At 41.8% G+C, this 15,243-nt stretch overlaps 1 protein-coding gene across 1 annotated transcript in view; it reads left to right on the top strand.

The window, feature by feature from the left end:
• The window catches only part of NINL (ninein like), a 175,163-nt gene that overhangs the window by 56,717 nt on the left and 103,203 nt on the right, over positions 1 to 15,243 (top strand). The window lies entirely within an intron of this gene.

Raw genomic sequence — 15,243 nt, 5'->3', positions numbered from 1 at the left:
GATCTATCCTACTGGGATTTTTTGTTTCTGTATCATGTATTTCTGCTCTAGTCTTCATTATTTCCCTTTTTCTTCTGGCTTTAGGCTTTATTTGTTCCTTTTCTAGCTCCTTTAGGTACAAGATTAGGTTGTTTATTTGAGACCTTTCTTGCCTCTTGAGGTAAGCCTGTATTGCAATATACTTCCATTTTAGGAATGCCTTTGCTGTATCCCAAAGGTTTCATTTGAACTGTCATGTGTTCATTTTCATTTGCTTCCATGTACTTTTTTTATTTCATCTTTAATTTCCTTTTAACCCATTCATTCTTTAGTAGGATGTTCTTTAAGGTCAATGTATTTGTGGTCTTTCCAAATTTTTTTTTTTTTGTGGTTAACTTCAAGTTTCATAGTGTTGTGGGGCACCTGGGTGGCGCAGTCGGTTAAGCGTCCGACTTCAGCCAGGTCACGATCTCGCGGTCCGTGAGTTCGAGCCCCGCGTCGGGCTCTGGGCTGATGGCTCAGAGCCTGGAGCCTGTTTCCGGTTCTGTGTCTCCCTCTCTCTCTGCCCCTCCCCCATTCATGCTCTGTCTCTCTCTGTCCCAAAAATAAATAAACGTTGAAAAAAAAAATTAAAAAAAAAAAAAAGTTTCATAGTGTTGTGATCTGAAAATATGCATGGTGTGATCTCCACTTTTTTGTACTTGTTGAGGGCTGAAGTGTAACCCAGTTGATGAATATTTGGGTTGCTTCTAGTTTTTGGCTACTATGAATAATGCTGCCTAAGAAAGCATGTGATTTGGTGCATAAATCCATGCATTTCTGTTGAGTATATACCTAGGGAGTTAGATATTCATGTCATAGGATGTATGTATGTTTTTAGGTTTGGTAGGTAACACTGAACAGGTTTTTAAAAATTTTTGTGCCGTATATACCCCCATTAACAAGAACGAAGCATTGCAGTTGCTCCATGTCATTACCAGCATGTGATGTGATCAGTCTTTTATATTTTAACCAGTGGTTGATATGCTGATAAAGTTTTAACAACTGCCCCTCTCCTAGAAGTCCTAGGTGGTAGCACTTGCCAACTATTGTGGTGTAAATACTCCCACCAGAGCCGATTTTAAGCTACCAACATGATGTCCTTGAGACAGAATCGGACAGAAGTGTGTAAAATGAGCTTTCACCAGTTGGTATGAGCAGCGACAGCCACCTGATTGTAGCCATTTGATGCCTTTTGACAGCCATCAAAGTCTAAGACAGGAGAGGATAGTGGGAAATAAAATGTTGGTCATTGAGCGTATAGTTAAAAGTATCAGCAAGGATTTACAGTGAATATAGGATCTCAGTTGGAGGCCAAGACAGGGAAACTGCCACACATGCTTTGAATGGCAGGGAAGGTGGTGCCTTAGAAATAATTACCTGTGTACCCTGGTTGGGCCCTTGTATGCTCCACCCATGCTCTTCAGCCTATGGAGAGGTTCCTCATCTGTAAAATGGGTTGATTGAGTTGTACTCTTGGGGACCTCCTTCTGACTCTGATATCCTGAACATTGTCCTCAGACTGAGGATCACAGGCAAAGTAAGAAAACAATTTTTCCAGGGAAAATTTGGATTGAATAACAAAGTTAGAGAAATCACTTGTGAAACATTCAGTAAGAGTCCATATGCAGGAAAAGATAGAGAATCTTTGTGCCAGACCTGCTCAGGGTTAAAAATTCAAGTTTATACTTACTGAGATAATGAGCTCTGTTACTCATCACCTTGGTTAAATAGCCATCTACAGTTTTAAAAAATGCAGCTTGAAGACAGGTCTGTTTATTTAAAAGTTCATTGTGTCAAGGAAGATTGGGCAAGGATGTTTAGACTGAATATAAATTCTTTTGGGGAGCGCTTGGGAATAAGAAATCTGTTTTAGCAAATGCCCTTCAACTGTGCTCACCTTGGTTCCTTTAGGAAGAAAAACTGTCACTGCTTATTTCATGCAAATACTATTTAATATTTGGGTAGAAGTAGAGAACTAAGTTTAGGAATTCTAGTATAAAAAGTAAAAACTCCAGCGTATGTGATTCAGAACAGGGAAACTTCTCCTAAGGACCATACACCTCAGCCAAAGACCTTGGCCTTGGTATTGAGGTGGTTCCTGAAGCTTCCAGATAAACCATGTTTCTACTAAATGAAATTGTTTATGCCAGGGCAGCCTTTCAGTAAAGTCAAATCACGCAACTTTTTATCTGTCTGTATCTTGTTATTTCATTGGAATTAAATTCCTTGAAGAATAGTAGATATAGAGTGAAACTAATAAAAGATACAATCCTGTGCTTCATGGTGTACAGTCTGAAAATAAATAGATTAGACTGTGGACCATTAGCCCTGTGTCCCAACTTCATGGTCTTGTGTGGATGCTGGTGAGGCCAGAGCACTGGTCTGCCAGGGCAACTTATTTATTTTTGAAGGAGAGAGAGACAGAGCATGAGCAGTGGAGGAGCAGAGAGGGAGACATAGAATTTGAAGCAGGCTCCAGGCTCTAAGCTGTCAGCACAGAGCCCGATGCGGGGCTCGAACTCACGAACTGTGAGATCATGACCTGAGCCGAAGTCAGATGCTTAACCAACTGAGCCACCCAGGTGTCTCTGCCAGGACAACTTAGCATCGCTGTTTTCCTGTTCAAATTCTGTATGCGAAATCATGCTGGTCAGCAAACAGAGGTGAGAGTGTCTTGTGAGATAGATGAGTGTGGCTTTGTTCCCACTGCCAGACAGGGTTTCCTCTTACATCTTCCATGCCAGCCAGAGGTTGCTGCCTAGGGTACTCTTTTAAGAATCCTAAGGTCTGGTCTCAGCACAGAGCAGAGAGCATGCTTGCAGGTAGAGCAAGGGCACCACCATTCACACCCCTGCTCCAGGTGTCAGGATGGTGAGGGCATACTACCATTATGACACTGTGCTGTACTGATTGACTCTGGTTATATGTAAAGAATACTGTATTCACTTTTAAAGTGAATTTGAGTTAACTGATTTCTCTTCAATATAGAATTTCCAAAGTTGAAGCAATCTTTGAGATCATCTGATTTTATGTCCTTATTTTACACCAGAGGAACTGAGGCCCAGACAGCTAGTAGCAGTCAGGCTGAGGTGCTTGGCCCTTTTGACTAGACTATGCTGCTGCCTCAGACAGGGTGGTTGGTTTGTATTCTTAAATGAGGGCATGTGTATATTCCGTCCATCACTCCTGATTCCACACTTGAGAGCAGAGAACATTTCTTTTATATCTCTTTGTATTCCACTGGATTGTCTAGGATTTCCATAGAGTGGCTATCAAGTAATTGCTTATTCCTTCAAAAAGCTTTTTATCAACAAAACCTATAATATGATGCCATTCCCACCCCCCATCACATTGGAAAAAAAATTGATAACATGTTGTATTGCCTAGGGATGGAGGAACAGGCACTTTTACACATTACTCATAGGACTAAGTTGGTGTCACTTCTGTGTATGTCAGTTTAGCAGTATCTGTCAGAATTAAACAAAGACATGTTCATGACCCAGAGGTTCCAGTTCTAGGAATTTATTCTTCAGAGGTGGTTCACCGCAGCATTGTTTATAGTAGCAGAAGATCAGAAACAATGTAAGTGTCCATTGACAGGGGGCTGATCAAATGAATTATCACACAATCATAAAATGGGGCAATAGGTGCCTCTGAGGAGGGAGTGACGTGGCAGAATTGTGGCTGAGCTAGGCTGAGATCTCACAGATGTGGCAGCAGAGGGGACTGATGTAATAAAAGTACCATAGATGGGGTGACTTGAACAACAAACACATTTCTCACAGCTCTGGAGGCTGGGAAGTCCCAAGATCAGGGTGCTGGCAGATTCTGTGTCTGGGAATGGCCTGCTTTCTGATTTATAGATGGCTGCCTTGTTGCTGTGTCCTCACATGGTGGAAGGGGTGGGGAGCTCTCTGGGGTCTCCTATATAAGGGCACTAGTCCCATTGATAAGGGGTCTAGCCTTATGACCTAATCACCTCCTAGAGGCCCCACCTCCTAATACCATCGCATTGGGGTTAGGATTTCAATATGACTTTTAGGAGGCCAAAAACATGCAGTCTGTAACATTTACCCATTCACCACTGAAGGGCATCTTGGTTGCTTCCAGGTACAATCAGTTATGAATAAAGTAGCTATAAACATCCATATGAAAGTTTTTGTGTAGACATAAGTTTTCACCTCATTTGAGTAAATACTTGCTGGATCATTTTGTAAGAATATGTCAGTCAGTTAGTTTATTATTAAAGTATAGTTGACATACAATGTTAGTTTAGTCTCAGGTGTACAACAGTGATTCAGAAACAATTCAGTAGCAATTCAGTACATTACTCAGTGCTCACCATGATAAGTGTAATCACTGTCTGTCACCATACAATGTTATTACAGTACTAGTCATATTCCCTATGGTGTACTTTTTATCTCTGTGACTTACTTCCATTATAACTGGAAGTTTGTATGTCTTAATCCACTTCAGCTATTTTGCTTATTCTTACCACCCCCCACCCCCCACCTTGCAACCATGTTTGTTCTTTGTATTAATGTCTGTTTTGGTTATTTGTTCATTTGTTTTTTAGATTCCATATGTAAATGAAATCATATGGTATTTCTTTGTCTGACTTATTTTACTTAGCATGATGCCCTCTGGGTCTATCCATATTGTCAAAAGTGGCAAGATCTCATTCTTTTTTTATGGCTGAGTAATAGTCCATTGTGTATATATACCACCCCTTTTTTATCCATTCATCTGTGGGTAGACACTTACAGAAGTAAGAGTATGTTTAGTTTTATAAGAAGTTACTAGGGGTGCCTGGGTAGCTCATTCAATTAAGCATCTGACTCTTAATTTTGGTTCAGACATTGGACTCTGTGTTGACAGCACAGAGCCTGCTTGGGATTGTCTCTCCCTGCCTCTTACCTGTGCGTGTTCTCTCTCTCTCTCTCTCTCTCTCTCTCTCTCAAAAATAAATAAATAAACATTAAAAAAAATTATTTTAAGTTACCAAACTGTTTTCCAAAGTAATTGTACCATTTTTCATTCCCATGAGCAGTGATTGAGAGGTTTTGGGGTTTTTTTTTTCCTCCATATTTTGGCCAGCATTTGATTTTCTTAGTGTTCTGGGTTTGGACCATTCAAAAAGGTGTGTAATGGTGTGTCTTGTTTTATTTGCAACTCCCTAGTTGCATATAATGTTGAGCATCTTTTCATATGCCTGTTTACCTTTTGTATATTCATTTTCTTATTATTGACTTTTAAGAGTTCTTTGTATATGTTGGATAACAAGGATATCAGACATGTCTTCAGCAAATGTTTTCTCCCAGTCTGTGGCTTGTTTTTCTTTCCTTTAATGGTGTCCTTCATGGAGCAGAAGTTTTTTATTTTAGTAAAGTCCAACTGATCAGTTATTTCTTTCATAAATCATGCCTTTGGCATTATATATCCTTCATTTTTAAGGATGAGTTTACTGGATATAGAATTCTTGGGTGACATCCTTTTTGTCTCACTACTTCAAATATGTCACCTTCCTGCCTTTTGGTCCATGGTTCCTGAGGAGGAGTCAGCTTTTAATGTCATTGAGGATCCCTTGCTGCTTTCAGGATTTTCGCTTTCTGATCTCTCCATATCCTTACTAGTACTTATTATTACACATCTTGTTTGTTACAGTCAGCCTAGATACTCTAAGTGCTATTTCATTGTGGTATTGATATGCATTTCTCTGATGGCTAAAGAGGTAGAGCATCTTTGGTCATTTGTGTCTCCTTTGGAGAAATATCTATTCAGATCCTTTCCCCATTTTTTAATTGGGTTATTTGTGCTTTTATTATAGAGCTGCAAGAATTCTTTATATATTCTAAACCCAAGTCCCTTTTCAGATACAGAATCTGCAAATGTTTTCTGTCTCTTCATTTTATGATTATGTCATTTGCAGTACAACAAATTTTAATTTTGATGAAGTCCAGCTTACCTTTTTTATTTTCCTTTGGTTACTTGTGCTTTTGGTGTTCTATCTAATCAAAGATACAACGTTGCCTAAATAAAGGTCATTTTACTTCTTTAGAAGATTTACTCCTATGTTTTCTCCTAAGCATTTTATAGTTTTAGCTCTTACATTTGGGTTTTTGATCCATTTAAGGTTAGTTTTTATTTATGATGTGAGGTAGAGGTTCCACTTGATTCTTTTGCATGTGGCTATCCAGTTGTCTCAGTACCATATGATGAAAAGACTTGTTTTTCCCCACTGAATTGTTTTGGCTTCTTTGTTGAAATCAATTTACTGTACATGGAGATTCTATTTCCAGACTCTGAATATTATTCTATTGGTCTGCTTGTCTGTTTATATGCCAGAACCATACCATCTTGGCTACTGTACCATTGTGATAAGCTTTCAAATTGGGAACTGAGAGTCCTCCACGTTTTTCATTCTTTTCTAAGATTGTTTTGGCAATTCTGGGTCCCTTTTATTTCCATATAAATTTTTTAAGATCTGCTGGTCAATTTCTTTAAAGAAGCCAGCTGGAATTTTGGTAGGAGTTGCATTGAGTCTGTAGACCAGTTTAGAGGTATTGCCATATTAACAATATTAAGACATGGGATGTTGTGGGGCGCCTGGGTGGCTCAGTCGGTTGAGCTTCTGACTTCGGCTCAGGTCATGATCTCACAATTAGTGAGTTCGAGCCCATGTCAGGCTCTGTGCTGACAGCTCAGAGCCTGGAGCCTGGTTCAGATTCTGTCTCTGTCTTTCTCTGTCCCTCCCCTGCTTGCTCTCTCTCTCTCTCTCCCCCTCCCTCCCTCCCTCCCTCCGTCCCTCTCTCAAAAATAAACATTAAAAAAAAAAGTTAAAAAAAGACATGGGATGTTGTGTTAGTTTCCTAGGGCTGCTGTAACAAATGACCATGAACTGTACAACAGAAATTTATTCTCTTATACTTATGGAGCCCAGAAGTCCAAAAGGTGTTGACAGGGTCACTCTGCAGATTCTAGGGGAGAATTTGATCCTTCCCTGTTTTAGCTTCTGGTGGCTGTAGGCATTCCATGGCTTAAGACTGCATCACCCCAGTCTCTGCTTCTATGGTCACATTGCCTCCTCTTCTCTTTCAAAACTCCTCTGCCTGTCTCTGAGGACACATGTGATTGCATTGGATTAACACAGAGTAGGCTCATTTTAGGTGCATAGAACAGTATGTGGATAACTTCATGTGTGTATATTGTTTAGATAGTTTATAATCACATGGGTAGACATATAAATTTGGGGTCTATAGCTGTAGTCCTGGCACAAATAAAAGTACTCGTGGCTATAAAAATCTTTGGAACTGGGAAGATACTGCTCAAAGGGTATAAAGTTGTTATATAAGATGAGTAGGTCTGGAGACCTAATATATACCATGATGACTATAGTTGTAATAATACTGTTTTGAATAGTGGAAATTTGCTAAGAGAGTAGATTTTAGGGGCTCACATCACACACACAAAAAATGGTAACTCTGAGGAGAAGGTATCTTAATTAGCTTGACTGTAGTAATTGTTTCACTGTATATGTGTATTAAATTATCATGTTATATTCTTTTATATATATAATTTTATGTATAGTTTTATTAAAAATAAATCTTTATTTACATATATTGGCATGTAATAGGAATTTACAAGATTTTCTATATATAATTTATTTTGAAAGCTGTGGACACCTATCTGGTTTGTAGATATTACAGGTGTGTGTGCTGCCCCAGGCACTTGTGCCTGTGTGCCAGAGGAGATGCCAGTGTTTATTCAGTACCAACTGTGTGCAACACTGGTCTCAATATTGACATGTTAACAAGCTTAACAATTACTAATTCTCACAGTCTCTTAATCAGGTACTGAGGCACAGAAAGGTGAAATAACTTGTTCAAGGTCACAGAGGTGGAAAGTGCCCATAGTAAAACTGGAGACTGACACTAGGGTCTGCCATCACTGTGTGCCACAATGTCTTCTTTATGAGACCCCAGAAAAATGGTTGTATTAGGACAGTTCCAGAATTTGATATCCTTAAAGTTTTTAGTCTGTCTGCTTTGTAGGAAAAGGACATAGTATAGTAATTGCTGATTAAATGAAGTTATCAGCTTATTTTTACATTGTTGGCACTGAAAAATCCCGTTGATAAAAATGATAGCTACTCAAGCCTTATTGCTGAGATATTTAGGACCCATGTAGGCAAAGTAAATACACAGTATAAATTTTGAAAAACAAGAAAAGTTAATGCTGAAATTAATCCAAAAAACTCAGAACTGCCAAAGTATGAAGGTTCATTAAAAACTGCAAGTCTATTTTTAAAGTGGCACTTAGGTCTGCTCCACTGGAACCCAAGGACGGGCTTTAATATTTTATCAGGATTGTAACATCTTTCCAGATAAAGAATGAACCAATCTAGAATGGCTGCCCTTGGTTCCATTCTTTCTAGGTGAGCAGGTTTTTATGGAGGGCCTTGTTTGGAATTATTTCCCCTTTGCAATACAATACTCTAGGCCCTCAAACATCAAACACCATAGCTGCTTCTGAGAGACCACCTTTCTCTTCTCTTTCCTCAATACTGAAGGAGTTTCTCAGGGCACAGATTAAGTTCTCTCATCATTGTGTGTCAATTAAATGCAAACCAACACCTTGCTCTGTTTGCCTCCAGAGGGCTGCATGGTCATGAGGATTGCCCACCTACATCATCTGTCTCAGGGCCAATATCCAGTTTGTTTGGGGGCAGGTTTTTCTCCTTGAGGTGAAAACAGGGTTTTGTTTCACCTGATAGCAAAGTGTATGTGATTTTAAATTAAACTTTATAGCATTAGAATTATTGAGATTCTACCGATTTGGATTTCAGAATTTTATATAAAACCTTAAGAAATCAAGTGTTCTTCTTTATCTGGAATATTGTCCCCAATTCAGCAGTCAGCTGCTGAATGGGGCCAGGTTTTCAGGTGGCTTGCTGTGCAAACATTTTATGCATATGTGGAATGCAAAGGAAGATTAATTCAGTTTGGATGAAGAGGAAACTGAAGAAGCCATTGAACCCTGGGGAGTGTTTATTATTTATAACAACCACTCTACTGTGAGGCCTGTACTTTACATGTGAGTAGGCCTGGGGGCCACCTGGGAGCAAGCAGGGGAGGGGGGGGGTTGACAGTGCTGACAGACGGGTCACTGTGGGACCAGGCCAGGCCCTGCTTGAGGGTGCAGAGAAGGCTCTCCCTGTGTTTCCTTCCTCCTTCCAGTGGGTCTGTGGAAGGATTACGGGGGAAGGGGGTTCTGGCTTCTGCCCTCACACATAGGCTTTGGGGAGTGTAAACAGAAGATTCCCACAGCTAAGGTGCTGTAGGGTCCCTGCTGGGTGGAGGGCGGGGTTAAGGCCACTTCTCAGTGTTTTGTAATTTAGGTTGGTGGCTTTCTGGGGAGGGAGGGAAGGACAGAAGAAGAGGCAGTATGCAGTCAGGCAATTCTACAAATAGGATTTGAGCAGCATTAAAACTGTGAACCTATGTGTGGGAACAGTAATTACAGTGCTGTTAGTGGTGGTATTATAATGAACACGAAGGATAAGTCGCCTGGGTATCTAGCACCTGGCATTATCTTTTGTTTTGTTTTTTATTTTAGAGAGAGAGTGCATGAGTAGGGAAGGAGGTGGGCAGGGGGAAGAGAGGGAGAACCTCAAGCAGGCTCCACACTGAGTGTGGAGCCTGATGTAGGGCTTGATCCCACGACCCTGGGATCATGACCTGAGCCGAAATCAAGAGTCTGATGTTCAACTGACTGAGCCACCCAGGTGCCCCTAGCATCTGGCATTTTCTGTAACTAGCCCCTCAGCAGCCCAGCAAAGGAGGTATTTTAGACCCAGTTTTTGATAGAAGCTGGGACTTGCCCAGAGTTGGGCTGCTTTGGAGGTCCTGCAGCCTTGCAGTGAGTACAAGGAAAGGGCACTGGGTCACCTTAGCTGTGAAGACAGTGTTGGCAATGTCTTGGGTCATTTAGGGTTGTCTACATGGGTCAGAAAGGTTCTGATGCTTCAAAGTTTGCACAGAATCCTTGGCCCTCTCTATTTACCATGGCAGGAGGAAGATGGCCTTTCTCTGAACTCCTTCCTTACCCTATGCTGTTGTAGCTGACCTTGTTAATATGTAGACAGCGGGGTTTCAAGAGAAGTCAGATGCTTGGAGGCTCAGAGGTTCTGATTATGGGGCTTCAGCCTTCTCTTAAGGGAATTGACCCCAATCCAGTCTATTTCAGTGTTCATTTTGATAACTTGTATTAAGTACCTACCAGACACCAAAAGGCAGAGTTCACACTGTATGGTCAAATATTGAAAACCAGTGTGAAGGGATTGTGCAGGAGCAGGCTGATGTGCTCCACCACCCCATCGTGTGTGAGCCTGCAGCACCCTATCCCTGCCCAGCACTGTGGCCATCTACTTGGCCAGCCACAGGTAGATGAGCCAAGGAAGATGACCATCTGCTGGGGACACCCTGTATGTTGTTTACTGTCTACACCAGGTCCACATCCAGAGGAAGCTTGGATGAACTAAGAGAACTCAGAAATCAAATTTTGATGTAAATCATTTTGTGGGGAAAATAAAAATATGCCTTGTAGCATTTTTACAAGAGGTAAGTCTCTGTGATCAGGAAATCAGCAGCAGTAGATACTCAAACCGGGGATAGCAGACCTGCTCTTTTTGGGGGGTCATCAGCTCTGCTGGAATGAGATCTTTTCAGGATGTCATAAGGCAAGAGCACACGTGGGGTGGAGGTACTCCACAGGGTTTGTCTTGTTCTCTTAGAAGATGAAAACCCAAAGTTGCCTTAACTAGCAATCATAGCAGTCACCCCACTTAGAGGACCAGTGATGAGGGAAAGCCACACTGACCTGCCTGCTCTTTACTCCTGTTGTGGATGGTGACACGTTTATCTTTGTTGATACTGTAGCGTTGGGATGAGCCAGAGCTCACTCAAGTGCAGGCCAGTCACCAGTGTCTCGAGTCAGGGTGTCTTTCACTCAGATAACCCCAGCCCCTGATCCCATGGTAGAGCCCCCTCCCTAAGGAATGTGGTAAGAAAAGACCTCAAGATAAGGGAAGACAACCTGGCTATGTGCAAATGTGACATCCCTCATGACCCTGTAACATGAGACCACACAATCAGACTGTGTGTCTATACGTTACCCATTATGGGAGACAAGTAGAAAATGCATAAAAGCCTACACCACGTGGCGTTTGAGGCTTAGTTTTTTTGGGTACAAACCCTCTGAGCCCATGTTGGCATGAATAAAGTTGCTTCCTGGAAAGAAAAGCCTTGGTGTCAGAACTCTGTGTGAGAATCCTGCTTCATCTCTTGGGGGCTCGTCTGGGATTTGGAGACGTTGTGTTTCCACCTCCTTTGCCACCGGGGTATGACCTTGGAGCACCAGGAGAAGCAACCTCGCCTGGTGCCAGCAGGCCACTTGATACATAGGAGACCAGCCCCTCTCAGCACACCAGGGTGAGGACCCTGTGTGTGCCCAGTGGAACCCGTGAGGCCCAGGAATCAGCTCAGGGAGTGCCACCCATCAGAACCTTGGTTTGTTTTGGTAGACCTGCCCCAAAGAGGCAGAAGGGGGGCCCGATCACCTCCCAGAGTTGCCCAAATAGTTCCATAATGAATAAGGAACAAAACTGCAACTCTAAGGCACTGGGTGGCAGGTTGGAGTCACTGTGTGACTGTGTGTGGGGACTTCTCTCTCATTCATTTCCTGGGTCAATGACTATGATAACTAGAGCCAACTGTCTCTGGTTATTCTACCTCAGAATGGGGACTTTAAGGAACATTCCCAAGCATCTGCCAAAATTCCCTTTTTTTTTTTTTAGGGGAAATTCCCTCTTTTCTCTGGACTGACATGGACTGCCTAATTCTACTAGTGGAAAACAAAACAAAACAAAAAACAAAACAAAACAAAACAACCCTGGAGTCTGCTCCTGTGTCTGAGCTGACAAGATTTAAAACTGGGAATTCTCTTTCTCTACCTTCTGCTAGCACCTCAGGTCTTCTGCCTTCCCTTTCTCCCTCCTTTTCTGTACCACCTGGGGTGAGGCCTGCATAACTGGCTCCTCAATGCCTCCAGCCATGTGGATATCCATTTTTGGCATATAATGGGCTAAGTTTAGTAAAATGGTTCCTGTGTATCCCAGTAAAAGCCCTTCATATATCATCATCCCTCATATGGCATTCCTCATATTCCATTCCTCTGCTAAACAAGAACAACACAAATGTGGAGGATTTTGAAGCTGGCATCAAGGGTATTGCCACCATTTTCCCAGCCTTTGAATCAAAGGAGGAGGAATTTTAATCTTAAACCAGTGTACTTTTAAAATCCATTTATTTTAACCTTAGTCCATCCTGACCACACATAAAATTTCCTTCTATAAATTTCCCTTCACAAACCTTCTACAACTTTCCTTTGCTTTCAGGTTTTGACCTAAGCCCTTTTTCTCCAAACAACCAGTCTCAGGAGAAAACTACTTTCTTTTACCTTGAACAAAAAACATATTTCCATTTCTTATATCTTTCTTACACATCTACTTTTCTACATGCAGAGTTGCTTTCCTTATTTCCATCAGTCTTTTTTTTTTTTTTTTTAAGGTCCAACTGACTTTTATTTTTTTTTTTATATATGAAATTTATTGACAAATTGGTTTCCATACAACACCCAGTGCTCATCCCAAAAGGTGCCCTCCTCAATACCCATCACCCACCCTCCCCTCCCTCCCACCCCCCATCAACCCTCAGTTTGTTCTCAGTTTTTAACAGTCTCTTAACTACATTTAGTAGAATTTTAACTCTTAGAAACCTTAGTCTCCAGTGAAAACTAAGTAGAAACCAATTGTGAACTGTTACATCAGAATTCCTTAGATGGCAAACCTATGAATCTATTAAGCACAAAGCATGTTTTCCAACAGATCCAAATACCCTTAATTTCTCTGCAACAAGTCAAAAGCACAAACCTATATCTAGTAATTAGTGCTTTAACCTTTTATCTCATTAGATATCCAATGAATTCAATCCCAATTTATCATGCAAGCCAAACTTTAATGTTTTAGGTTACAAAAGACTGAAAGCTATCTTAACAATTACCTGTGAAAACTATGAGACAAAGTTAACCATTACTGTAAGTCATCCTTTTGCTAACAAACTGAAACAGAGATAACATGAGCTTATTTGACCTTCAGCAAACCTAAGTAGAATAAAAGTTTTTTCTGCTTAATGTTGATAAACAGGTCTGTCTCAAACCAACAAACTTAAATTAGCTTAAGCACTGAATATATTTTACTTGGGTCCACTTAAGACAATTGGAGCTCTGGGGCGCCTGGGTGGCGCAGTCGGTTAAGCGTCTGACTTCAGCCAGGTCATGATCTCACGGTCCATGGGTTCGAGCCCCGCATCGGGCTCTGGGCTGATGGCCCAGAGCCTGGAGCCTGTTTCCGATTCTGTGTCTCCCTCTCTCTCTGCCCCTCCCCCGTTCATGCTCTGTCTCGCTCTGTCCCAAAAATAAATAAAAAACGTTGAAAAAAAAAATTAAAAAAAAAAAAAGACAATTGGAGCTCAGTTTTTTGGGTACAAACACTCTGAGCCTGTGTCGGCATGAATAAAGTTGCTTCCTGGAAAGAAAAGCCTTGGTGTCATGAGTCTACGAGAATCCTGCTATAATCCAGGGCAAGTCTCTGCATGTGGCAGTGTGCTGGCTTTGTGGACCTCACCATGGGGGTGAGTAGAGGGCAGGTTCCCAGGGATGGAGGGTGGGAAGGGAAAGTACCCAGCAAAATTGGAAGTGGCACCTGAGTGGCTCAGTCACTTAAGCATTCGACTTCGGCTCAGGTCATGATCTTGTGGTTCATGAGTTCAAGCCCCATATCCCAAGCTTGGGACTCTCTCTCTGCCTCTTTCTCTCTGCTCCTCCCCAATATGCATGCACTCTCCCTTTATTACTCTGTCCATGAATGAATGAATGAATGAATGAATGAATGAATGGAAGTGTTTGATTCCAATCTGGAGCTCTTTTTTATGGAGGCCTGTGAAATACCACTCTGCTGAAAACTGGGTAGTGCCTCCTGAGATAACCACATCTTTCCTGCTGTCACTGTCCCTTCCTCCCCTGCCCCACTCCCTTTGCAACAGTCCAGGGCTCTTACCTCAGATGGCACCTCCACCTCGAGGCTTCCCTGTCACTCCCACAGAGGGTGGCCCTGCCTGACTGCCACACTGACATGCAGCTGGGGCCTGATTACATTTCCATTCTTGTTCCAAGCATGGCTTTATAGAGAGGTTAATGTTTTTTTGGTTTTTACTTTTTAATGAACTTATCCTTATTTTTTCCCACATACTCCATCAGCTCTGTCAGAAACCCATCCACATTGTTTTCTAGATGGTCACAGGCACACAGGACCTATGGGTTCCTTCTGTTGTTGGTTTGTGTGGGTTGTCCTCTGGCACAGCCCCAGGGCTGCCCTCCCAGAATGGTTTCCACCACTTGAATGGGACCCAGATCCTAGATCCCGCATCTCCCTCTTTCTTGGTTAATCCCTCATTTTGCTGAAGTACATGTCTGGTAGCTTCCAGATGAGGCTGAAAGTGATCTTCACTTGGGATGTCAGGACCTGGTTTCATGAGGGCTCTTAGTCTTGCTGCCAACAGCCCACGCTAATTCTACTGCCTGGTTCTGTGAGTACTCTTGCTTCTCTGGATGCTGTGAGGATTTGTTTGTTTGCTTGTTCAGAAGTTTCATAAGGTGGTGTGGGTGGTTTTATTTACTAGGTGTGGGTGGTTTTATTATTTTTTTAAGTTTATTAATTTTGAGAGGGAGAGAGAGCAAGTGAAGGAGGAGCAGGAAGAGAGGGAGAGAGACAGAATTCCAAATAGGCTCCATACTGTCAGCATACAGCCCAATGTGGGGCTTAAACTCACGAACCATGAGATGATGATCTGAGCCAAAACCAAGAGTTGGATACTTAACTGACTGAGCCAGGTGTGGATATTTTTTATTTGTTGTCCCATGTGAGAGGACTTTGCCATCTGTCTACTTGGAAAACTCCTATATTAATGTCCACTGACTGATGAATGGATAAAGAATGTGTGTGTGTGTGCGCGCGTGTAATGGAATAGTACTTGGTGATCAAAAAGAATGAAATCTTGCCATTTGCAACAACGTGGATGGAGCTGGAGTATATTATGCTAAGCGAAA

This window comes from Lynx rufus, unplaced genomic scaffold (assembly GCF_022079265.1).
Source record: "Lynx rufus isolate CCGP_SWC_20201006 ecotype Redwood Valley unplaced genomic scaffold, mLynRuf1.p SCAF_8, whole genome shotgun sequence".
Taxonomy (NCBI): Eukaryota; Metazoa; Chordata; class Mammalia; order Carnivora; family Felidae; genus Lynx; species Lynx rufus.
Note: the sequence above shows the minus strand (reverse complement) of the source record. Positions and strands in the feature narration are given on the sequence as shown.